This window comes from Protobothrops mucrosquamatus, unplaced genomic scaffold, assembly GCF_001527695.2.
Source record: "Protobothrops mucrosquamatus isolate PMUCROS unplaced genomic scaffold, P.Mucros_1.0 scaffold_218, whole genome shotgun sequence".
Lineage (NCBI taxonomy): Eukaryota > Metazoa > Chordata > Lepidosauria > Squamata > Viperidae > Protobothrops > Protobothrops mucrosquamatus.
Window position 1 is genome coordinate 155,355 of NW_015386294.1, and position 12,310 is coordinate 167,664.

Genomic DNA, 12,310 nt, shown 5'->3' on the forward strand with positions numbered 1-12,310 from the left:
AATTCAGATAGCAGCTTTGAAGAAGTGAGGCTTGTTTAGATCCTTAGGGGGAAGAAATGGTTGACATTTGACATACAAATATCTCCTGTGCTCCACATTTCAATGGCTGCCCAAACCACTTAATTAATTAATTTCTGCAATTAATTGATAACCATTTTAGCTCCATTAATTGTTTTTAGCTCTGCTATACACCACTCAGAGTTCCCTGCCTGTGAAATGAATAAATAAATTGGTTTAATACATAAATAAAATTAATATCACAAATAGCATGGTTCTTTCTGTATGCAGTAGTAGCTCGCTTTAATAGTTAAACCTGAAAAATGGAAATGATGGTTTCCTGTTGTGATACAACAGGGTCAATCGAAAAAGCTACTTTCTGGCCACAACAAACTACTTGGACAAATGATGCCGGCCCTGTCCACAAAAGCATCTCTGTAAGAGGAAAAATCATAGGTTGCTGTCAAGTGCCTATATTAGAATTCTATGTGCCAGGCAGCTCATCAAAATTTCACTGGGTACATCGTGGTCTGGATTAGCAGCAGTAATTCTGCAAAAACATGATGATTTCTGGCAACCACTGGCAGAGGCATCTAAGTCAGTGACTAATACAGACACAAGAACACGCACAAATCAAGAAGGTTTTCCAGCATCTTGTTTGCTTATGAACACTTTCATCAATATAGCTGACTGCTGATGCGGGAACTACAACAAGCCCCTTCAAGCATTTTTAAGAAACCACTAAACAGATTCTTTGGAAAAACAAATAGTAAATAGTAAACAACAAAAAAGCAAAAAAAAGAAGATGGATTTTATTGAGCAGCAGAAAGCTTAACCCAGTGGAAAGAACACATGGAGAAGAGAAAAACCAAGAGTTAGGGTTAGAGTTAGGGTTAAGATTAGGTCTGAAGCATAGCTTTTATCAGAAAGAATGGCTAAGACTGGGGATTCCTTAAGAGAATAAAATAAAGTTAATTAGGAAATGACATAGTGATTTTGGAAGAAAAAAAAAGGCTGAGTTACTTACATCATTCTACAGCTAAGAGGCCGTACTGGGCTTTCCTGTGTTAAGGAGACAGGTGAGAACATGAACTAGTTCAGCCAGACTCAAAAAACAGCTGAACTCAGAGAAGAAAGAAGTGATGACAGCTCTGAGAATATCAATTTAACCAACAGGAGGGATGTTACAGAGATGCTGTCCATCTCAGCATCTATGCTCTTTGTGATCAGATTATAGGCACAAAAAGTCAGAGCAGGCAAACTGGAATTCCGGGGTTCTGTTTGTCATCCACACACTAGGTAAATTTAACTTCAGTGTGAACTCGCCTTTCAGAGTTCTAAAACATACTTTGAAAAGTAAACCAAAGCAGAATATCAAAATCAAAAAAAGACATCTCTAGGTGGCATGCAGGCTTCTGCAATCCTAAATTGAGAGATGTACAAAATCAATCAATCAAGCATAAAACATTTCAGGTTCAAAATGGCCCTTCTGACGGTTCAGTGCATAAGAAAATGTGAGCTAATTAATAGAAGAGAATATTTGTAGCTTAGGGTTGAACTGTGAGATCCTTGGTACCCCCTGAGTTTGGTTGTTTACTTGCAGATATTTCATTACCCAATTAGGTAATATCATCAGTGCTGGAAGAGAGTAGGAGCAAACCCCACTCCCTTCTGGCACTGATGAAATTACCTAGCTGGGTAGTAAAATGTCTGCAAGAGAACAGCCAAGCTCAGAGAACACCAACGACCCCACAAAATGTGAATTGTTTTGAGCAAGGGTTTAAGAAAAGTTCCCTTTTAAGTGTTCCAACCTCAAGACTGGTATTTGGGTTTTCCAGGAGCAAATAGGAAGCATCTTTTTTTTCATACCCATTTTAATTGTCAAGCCATTCAGCAGCCCTCTTTGGCAGCAAGGGAGAGGCTATCATCCTGACAAAAGCAGCATAGCTTTTTGTACCTGTCTTGTAATGTCACATGCAGTTCCAAAAGGGGTGCAGCATACACTGTGTGGGCATAATGCTGCTTTTATCTGCTGCAATATGTAAGCATTTTTCTCATCCTTACTAATTGGGGTCCTCCCAACAAAAGGTGAGACGTGTTATCTACTACTTCTCAAAATTTGTCACATTTTTCTCACCTACTGAAATAAAAATAAGTCCAAAATAATCAGAAGCAAACCTATGAAGTCATATTACAATTAAAGTGAGGAAAGTGAGCTAAGACATTTTGAAAGTGTCTTTCTGAGTTCCCAATACTCTGCTTAGGAACTAACCAAAATACCTTCGGGGACAATTGTTTCCCCAAGATAAAAATAGCCAGATGTGGTTATTTTCTTGAAGTACTTGCATTATCCATGTTTTGTTTTGTTTTTCATCATAAACACATTGCATTTTATTGCTGCTACATGCTTACTGTAATTACGAGCTTGCAGTTAGCTGGATTACAGATTCACTCTTGGTTTTCACTGCAGTATGCAGTCATTCTTTACAGCTTTTCATAATTGTATGATTTAGTTTTGTCTTTATTTTATTGATATCCTACAGAGCCAACAAGCTGTTGAAAAATGGCAGTTTAAGTGCCAATTCTGAGAAAACCCTGCCTGATTAAAACATCCTTCTGGACATCCTTTTTCCTTTTGACATTTTTACATTTGGTCATCAATGCACCCATTTATATCTTTACACTGTTAGCTCTCTAATTATTAAGACAATAAGAATTCCCAGTTTGAAAAATAACACCCATAGGATTAGGTGCCGTTTCTATATCAGGCAATAGTGGCCCTTGAGAATGCGATCCATCTGATTGATGCTACAGTTCTTAGGCAGGATTAGAACAGATTCAGTCTCTGTTAATTAACAGATTAATTAAAGGAAAGTTTAAATGGGTTTGCTTTAAAAGAATACGGCAGATTAAGACTAAGGTTAATGTGTTGCATGCTTCATGGACCATACTATATCTGCAATAAAATTCAACACTAACCACATGATTTAGTACTAGCATGGCAGGCTGAATTAAACTTAGTCATGCTTAAACTAGATCCCCTAAAAATTGTGCGGTCACTCATGACCAATTTGATTTCACTGGATTTATTCTGATTAAACCGGGAACCAATCCATTATAAGTTTCCTAAAACTCTAAGTTAATAAAATTTACTCTGGTTCCCATGAGAATCAATACCACTGCTATGTTCCTACAATGTCACAGGGCTTCCGTTGGGCTTGGAAAACCAAACTTATGAATTAGCAGTGGAAATAGCATGGAGAAAATGGGAGCAAGGAAGGAGGACCAATTCCTCTTGATGGGATTTGCACCTTAATTCACTTCTGAGACTTCAGGGTTTCCCCTTTTTCCCAAGTGGTAAGTTCCTATTGCACTTTACTTCTACCTGTTGCCCTACCAACCTCCACAATTAAGGGTTTCAGGGGATGGGTAGGGTTTTAAATAACTGGTAGTGAGTATCAGCCTTACAAGGTAATCCAGACAAGTGGCATGTCCAGAGGAAATAATTATATTTTACTATAAAGTGACATTAACAGAAGCTTGCAAGTGTGAAAGTATATTTCTCTCTATTGTCTTTACAGCCCAAGAGACTAGGGCAATGATGGCGAAACTTTTAGAGACTGAGTGCCCAAACTGCAACCCAAAACCCACTTATGCATCGTCGAGTGCCAGGTGGGTGTGGCCCATTGGCTGGGCGTGGCCCATTGTGTGGCCGTGGCCNAAGTGACATTAACAGAAGCTTGCAAGTGTGAAAGTATATTTCTCTCTATTGTCTTTACAGCCCAAGAGACTAGGGCAATGATGGCGAAACTTTTAGAGACTGAGTGCCCAAACTGCAACCCAAAACCCACTTATGCATCGTCGAGTGCCAGGTGGGTGTGGCCCATTGGCTGGGCGTGGCCCATTGTGTGGCCGTGGCCATGATGGTAACGGCAGACTGGGTGGGACTAAAAAGTTCAATCAATCAATTCCAACTTTGCAAGATCTTTTTTTTTCCCGTGAGAAGTTGACATTGACTGATTGAACCTTTTTTTTTTTGTACACGGCGGTGGAAGCCTAATGCAAAAAGGTTTTATAAAACCCATCTGAAGGCCTAGGACTGGGGCGACGGCGCGCGTGCCCACAGAGAGGGCTCTGAGTGCCGCCTCTGGCACCCGTGCCATAGGTTCGCCACCACTGGACTAGGGAGATGTTTGCCATGCCCACAGTCCTGCTGCAGGTTAAAGAACCACTTATCTAATCATTCCCCTGGGTGCAGCTCTTCCTCCTGTCTCCCATGGTTATTCCAGCATGCCATTACAGTAAGGAAAAGGAAGAGGCTAGGCTAGCAGCTAGCTGCTGTTTCAGCACTGGCTGGGCTACAGTGCTAGATACTAAACATATTTGGTGGATGCCATGTAATGGAATTCAAATATTGCTTATGGTGGGAGGGTGTGAATCTAATGGTTATGTGAAGGGGGTCTACGTATCTACTGAAAAATGAGGTAATGCAATGGAGTGTCAAGGCATACAGAGTCTATATTATGAGTTGCCTTGAATTTAAGTGTGGCTATGCAAAGCAGTAGCTTGAAATTCCGTGTTTCCCTGAAAATAAGCCCTAGCTTGATTTTTACATGTGTATCCAATATAAGCCCTACACCCAAAATAAGCCCTACTTAAGACCCCGCCCACTCTATTACACCTGGTTGCATGAGGTCGGGGGAGACGCATGGGTAAAAATAGATAGATAACCTTTATTGTCATTTTTTACTGTGGGCACATTGGTACGCATTAAAATGAAATTTTGTTGCTTGCTCTTAAAAGTGCATACATACATAACATATTTAAACATGCTATATACAACATATGTATAAGCCTACATCTTTACATATAAATAACATATAAATATTAGTCACTGTCCATCTTGAATACATAGCGGAGAGAGAGGAAGCTTTAGAGTTCACAAGCCGGTCAGGATCTAACTGCTGACAGTTGGTAGAATTAGCCTGCAATACTGCATTCTAACCACTGCGCCACCATGGATTGGAAATGGTTCCAATGATAACTTCCCTTAGATGGAATGCAAAAAACTAGAAGATCCCTGAGGTGAAGCTGGGGAAGAAGAAGATGTTGTCCTGCCACAGGCATCTCTATTTTTTTAACGAAGAGAAGGACAAGGGGGGACATGATAGCAGTGTTCCAATATCTCAGGGGCTGCCACAAAGAAGAGGGAGTCAAGCTATTTTCCAAGGTGCCTGAAGGCAGGACAAGAAGCAACGGATGGAAACTAATCAAGGAGAGAAGCAACCTAGAACTAAGGAGAAACTTCCTGACAGTTAGAACAATTAACCAGTGGAACAACCTGCCTCCAGAAGNAGCAAGCGGACCTGACCTAGGGTGGATTTTATATTGGGTTTTAAATATTCGGAAGACGCAACATTAAAATTCGGTTTAATTCGGTTTTAAGGGGGGGATTGTATATATGTTCGGGTTTTAAATATGTTGTGCGCCGCCCTGAGTCCCTGTCGGGAGAAGGGCGGCATATAAATTAAATTAAATAAATAAAATAAATAAACCTTTATTGTCATTTTTTACTGTGGGCACATTGGTACGCATTAAAATGAAATTTTGTTGCTTGCTCTTAAAAGTGCATACATACATAACATATTTAAACATGCTATATACAACATATGTATAAGCCTACATCTTTACATATAAATAACATATAAATATTAGTCACTGTCCATCTTGAATACATAGCGGAGAGAGAGGAAGCTTTAGAGTTCACAAGCCGGTCAGGATCTAACTGCTGACAGTTGGTAGAATTAGCCTGCAATACTGCATTCTAACCACTGTGCCACCATGGATTGGAAATGGTTCCAATGATAACTTCCCTTAGATGGAATGCAAAAAACTAGAAGATCCCTGAGGTGAAGCTGGGGAAGAAGAAGATGTTGTCCTGCCACAGGCATCTCTATTTTTTTAACGAAGAGAAGGACAAGGGGGGACATGATAGCAGTGTTCCAATATCTCAGGGGCTGCCACAAAGAAGAGGGAGTCAGGCTATTCTCCAAAGCGCCTGAAGGCAGGACAAGAAGCAACGGATGGAAACTAATCAAGGAGAGAAGCAACCTAGAACTAAGGAGAAACTTCCTGACAGTTAGAACAATTAACCAGTGGAACAACCTGCCTCCAGAAGTGGTGAATGCTCCAACACTGGAAGTTTTTAAGAAGAGACTGGTCAGCCATTTGTCCGAAATGGTATAGGGTTTCCTGCCTGAGCAGGGGGTTGGACTAGATGACCTCCAAGGTCCCTTCCAACTTTTTTTTTAATTATTATTATTATTATTATTATTATTATTATTATTATTATTATTATTATTATTATTATCATCATCATCATCATCATCATCATCATCATCATCATCATCATCATCATTATTTTTGTTTGTTTGTTTGTTTGTTTTCTTGGGCCAGCCCTGTTGTATTAATGAAGTTGTTTCCAAATAGTGAGTCAGGTCTATCATACATTGAAAATCCTCTTGTTTGCTCCTGATGCCATTTAGATAGTTCTTTGAGTCTATCACAGTGTGTTTCACTGAGCCAAGTAAGCCTTTGAACGGAAAGACAATTGCTTTCTTCCTACACATCTCTGTACCAGGAAGGAAGTGCTTACTAACACAGGTCTCTTTTGCGTGTTCCCCTGTCTCCCAGGCTACAGTTTGTGAGCTGGTTTGTTGGGAGCAACACAATGGTTGCAAAAAGCACATTTCATCTCCACTAGGGGAGACTTACATCCTCAGCAAATTGCAGTACGGAAAGACTCAGTACCAGCTAGATCCATGTAGAAAGTTATGTGCATGGACTATGTCAACTGCCTTCCACCAAAAGCCAAGCATAGACCTTCACAAAGGAAGGAAGGCATACAGGCTGATTGACCCCATTTTGAACACAACAAATATATGTCCATGAATACAAGGAGAGCTCCAGGTGATATTTTTTTTTTGCCAAAAATAGACTAGCCTCATTTCGAAAGATATTTTATTTTATTTCATAGGAGGTGGGGGGAGAGGTTGAAAGAATGATTAATGTTGCCATAGATTTTTTTTTCTGGCATCTATTAAATGCCTTTCAATATTTCAGTTGCCATACAGAAACATAAAGTAAGTTAAAATATTTTCTCTGGAGTCTGATGATCTATTATGAAGTAATCACATTTTATTTATACTTTAGATAAACCTATTGTCTTGCCATTTTTTCTTTGATATTCTACTACCTATCTCTAATAATACACTCGATTGATACAGAACAAGTTTGCCGCCTCCTACAGTGAAATTCAGTCCCAGGTAGACATTGCAAATGATCTATCTTCATTTCGGATGCATCTTGATTCAGGGATATTGAAATCAAGTAATTGCAAAGAAAATGGCATTTAATTTGAACCTCTCTAGATTTGATGGGCATTTACAACACACAATATACAATTGTTTTTTGCAGAAATGTACATAAATAAAAGTAGAAAAAGTAATCCCTGTTGATTTTCAGTGATAGCTTATGGGAGGTATGGAGCTTGTATTTCCAAATTTCTAGCTCAGCATCAGATAAAAGATTAGCTATAGAGCTGTGGTGGCACAGTGGTTAGAATGCAGTATTGCAGGCTAATTCTACTGACTGCCAGCAGTTCAATCCTGACCAGCTCAAGGTTGATTCATCCTTCCATCCTTCCAAGATCAATAAAATGAGGACCCAAATTGTTGGAGGCAAGATGCTGACTCTGTAAATCGCTTAGACAGAGTTGTAAAGCACTGAGAAGTGGTATATAAGTCTACGTTCTATTGCTATAGGTGCAGCCCCTTTAGTATTTCTGCAAAAAAAATAATGAATTTTTCTTCCCTTGCATATTTTATAACAGCTCTGAACAACAATAGATGGCAGTCAAGTGTCTTTGCTATAATCCGGTCATCTGGATTTTGGCAGGTCAGGTATGGTTGCACTAACTGTACTGCTAAAACAAAATTAAGAGGATTCTCAAGTGCATTGTGTCAGTATGGGCTGTTTGTGAATTGCTTACGAGGGGTATCACTACCAACTTGTAATTGCACACTCTGAATTATTGTAGCTTATGGAGTTTGTTACTTAATTGGTAGTTACAAGTTGAAAATTGTCATGATTGCAGGTAGAGTTTGCAAACCACAGTGCTCTTTGTGTGATCTGAGACTATTTCAGTATTTGCTCACATCAGTAAATAAATGGAATTCATAACCTCTAGAATCCAGATGCAGGGTCAAACTGCAAATAAGTTAATTATAAAGCTTGCAAGGGGGGAGGCTTGAAACTAAAAGGGGAAAATAGTCTAAATTAAGACTGCTCTTCCTTTTTTAATCTCTCTCTCTCGCTCTCTCACACACCCTCCCTCCCCCACTCTCTTCAGGAGCCCCCACATAATGGTCCATTTCTGGATTAGAACATCACACATTTATTACTCAATAAGAGAAGAAGAGAGTTGGCTGCACACTGCAAAAATAAATCTTGGACAAGTTGCTAGATTTCTGTTTGAATCCATTTCTAAAGTAGGAATATTTGTGTCTAACCCCACAGAGTAGTTGTGAATTGGATTATGTGATATGGATGGTGAATTAACTACAATTATTTATAAAGCCACTATAAATAATTATAGTTAGTTTAAAAGTAAACAGGAGTATTTTTATCAGATTGCTGATAATACCTGCCTAGATGAAATAGGATTTTAACTTGCACCATAGACTGTGTCGCCTTTCGCATGCCTGGAACGAAGAAAGATAGGGCAAGAAAGCTTCAATCAATCAGACTAGAACTGGAAGGAACCTTGGAGGTCTTCTAGTCTAACCCCCTGTTCAAGCAGGAAAGCTTATGTCATTTCAGACAAGTGGCTGTCCAGTCTCTTCTTAAAAACCTCCAGTGATGAAGCACCCACAATTTCTGTTCCACTGGTCAATTGTCCTCACTGTTTCAAAGTTTCTGCTTAATTCCCGGTTGCTTCTCTCCTTGATTAGTTTCCATCCATTGTTTCTTATCTTGCCTTCTGGTGCTTTGGAAAATAACTTGATCCCCTCTTCTTTGTGGCAGTCCCTCAAACACTGGAATACTGCTATCATGTCACCCCTAGTCCTTTCCCCCCCCCCTAGACTTTCCACACCAAATTCCTGCAACCATTCTTGGTCTGTTTTAGTCTCCAGGCCCTTAATTATCTTAGTTTCTCTTCTCTGCTGTTTTGTTTCTCCTTTATAATTTTCAGAGGGCAGCATATTATTGTGACTGTGACGATCATTCTGCATACACTAAAGCTGGAGCAATCATAGTGTCTTTCTAGGTGTGTGTTATTATTGTTCATATTATTTCTTCTTCCTGGCATTTCACGGATACCATGTCTTCCATTATAAGGAGGCTGACTTTATTTTCAAAAGATCTGAATTCTGTACATTTAAGTAGGTCATTTGGCAAAACCTGTTTCCCTTTCCCCCCACTGCTATCAACTGATGGAGCTTCACCATGAGTTACGTGAGGAAGAAAAAGCTTTTATTTGGTCACCATAAATAATATAAATGTTGTGGTCTTTCATGCTGCACAAATGGGGATTTTTAATAGCTTTTCTAAAATGTTGTCCCATGCCTACAGTGCACATTTATCACAGGGAATATTATCTGACTTATTACAGTGAGTCTGCAAGCATCTGGATGTTCTGGTATTGGCAGTAGATGCTGCAGCTGAATTTGCAAGCTGGTCCCCCAAATATATATTGCATTCCTTGAGAATTTAAAGTCCAAGGTGACTTGTGACTTTTGTGAAAAATCGTTATCATCCCGGTTTAGCTCTATTATTTTTCTTTTCATGAGATTGGAAATGAAGATATAGAAAATTGAAAATATGAGGAAGGGGGAAAAAATCAGGCCTGCAGAGAATAGATTTCAGAGCCTTCTCCAAGGCTATTAGCATGAATACTAGTGTTAGACACCTCTACTCCAAGGAGCAGGTGGCTTAATTCCAATTATATCCAGAGCTTTGCTTCTTCCTGAAGTGACAAAGGTTACAGCAAGCAAATCAGCAGAAGGTATAGTGTACAGTATATGTGACAGATTTTTCTTTTTTCCTCTCTGCTTGTAAACCAGTCTGATAGGCGATTGCTCGGTAGTATTTCTATTGCAAAATATCCGCCATTACAATGCAAAATAGCTGCAATTACAATGTAATGATAGAACATATGGTGGTATAATTAGAGGTGTGGTAAAAATGTAAGTTTGATGCTTAGAGCCATATGCTTCCTGCCATTAAACAACATGGAGGAACCAGATGGGTGGATGTTAAATATGAAGAACAATTGGCCTGAGGAAGTCCATCTAGAAGAGAAAATGAGTTTCACCAAGCAGATTCTGTTCCATTTCAGGTCTCATTTCCAGACTTCTTCTGCTCGACAAAGGCTGGAGTAGGTAGCTCAGGCACTAAGATCCTGCTTAGTCCTTGTTCGGTCCTGCCTTTCCAAAACCTTTTTTTGTTAATAGGAAGAAAAAAAATGCTTTTAGGGTAATCAACTGCTACTTTCTTGCCCCAGTTCTGATTTTTTGCCAAACTTTGTATGGGAATTTTACCTGGGCCAGTTAGGATTGAACTTGGTAATTCCACATTTTGAAGGAAAATGTATACCTTCTAATGGTGAGGGACAGTTGTTCCCTTCCTTGATCTATTTGGCTGCATCTAGTCTTCCCACCTTGTGCTGGGCAGAAAAAGAAAGTTGCTGAATGGAAAGTAAAAAAAAGTTGCAATAAGAAGGGTTGCTCTGTCATACAATGTATATGCTCCTCTAATATTAGGAGTGACAGTCTGACAACAAGTAGCTTATTGCTGAAAATTACCTTCAAAGTCTATGATGGGTGATCTTCGTTGGAACCTGGATGGGAGATGTGCGCACTTTGTGGTTCTTTTAGACCTTTCAGCAGCATTCAGCCCTGGTCATAGTATTCCTGTGGATTGCCTGCAAAGGTTAGGCATGGGAAGGTGCCATTTTTCAATGGTTTCATTCCTATCTGAGTGCCTAATCCAGTCAATAGTCAACGAGGGAGGAGAAAGTCAACTGATGGCTCTGCCAAAGTGGGATATCACTTTTTCTTTGCTATTTATGATTTACATGAAACTGATGGGACTTCCTATCTGCCTAACTGGAGATGAGGTACCCTCAAGTGCATTGATGAAACTTAATTGTTCATCTCCATCCCTGACTGGAGATAGCGCAGATATCTTGACCAAGAATCTGGATGTTATGGGAGACTGGCTGAGGAGAAGGAGACTTATATTAACGTGTAAGAGCATGCACTGTCTTATTGTGCTGAGGTAACCCAGGAGTAAATGCAGTACACAGTGGTTTGTAATTAAATGTGGTTTATATTTCACACTATCTACAAATATACACTAGAAATAAAATACATACACGTGGTGAAACAGCAAACTCAAATACACAGCAATTACAGCAGTCAAACAGATGAGAGGAAAAAAAACTCCAGTAAAAAACTCCTTTTATACACAGCCTCTTAAAGACACAGACACAGACCCTGCTGAGTCATTCCTAATATTGCATCATCCTATCATTGCATCATCCACATTACATTACATCAGCTGGTTAGCCTTTAAATTATTACCTTGACATAAAGCTTAGTAAGACAGAGCTGCTGTTTTCTGTAAACATCTAGGTCTTCCAGAAACATCACTTCTACATTTGCTCTAGACAGATTTGTGCTTTCTCTATTGGAGAAAGTCCATGACTTAAAGGTTGTCTTGGACTCATGGCTCCTCTTTCAACAGCAGGTAGAAGTTGTGACCAAGGTAGTCTTTATCCAAATTGCAGTTGTGGCAGAAGTTATAGCCTTATTTGGACCAGGAAAACAGAGCAACCATGATTCATGCCTTTATCCCCATATGCCTACACTTCTGTGCTCTAAGCGCAGCTTCCTATATGGACAAATCACAGAGAAAGCAGCAGGATAAAAGCCATATTGTAATATAACTTTGATTTCCAGGGAAGAAATGGTGGACATCATAACCCTGAAAGAGGAGATAAGTTTGTAGAAACCCAGGTGAGGCCAGTTTTGAGAGCTTCTACTTCAAGGGAAAAACCATCTGTCCATATCAAGAAGGCAAGAGTCGCCAGAAAAAAAAAAAGTGAGGTCTAAAGTCATTAGCTAAAGGCACTTTACCAAGCTCAGCCCTCTGTTTGCATTAGGCCCATTTCTAGTCATGCAACAGTATTAGAAGCACAGCAGGAAGCTTGAAGTACCGCAACAAGAAATTTAGACTGAACAAGTTCAAG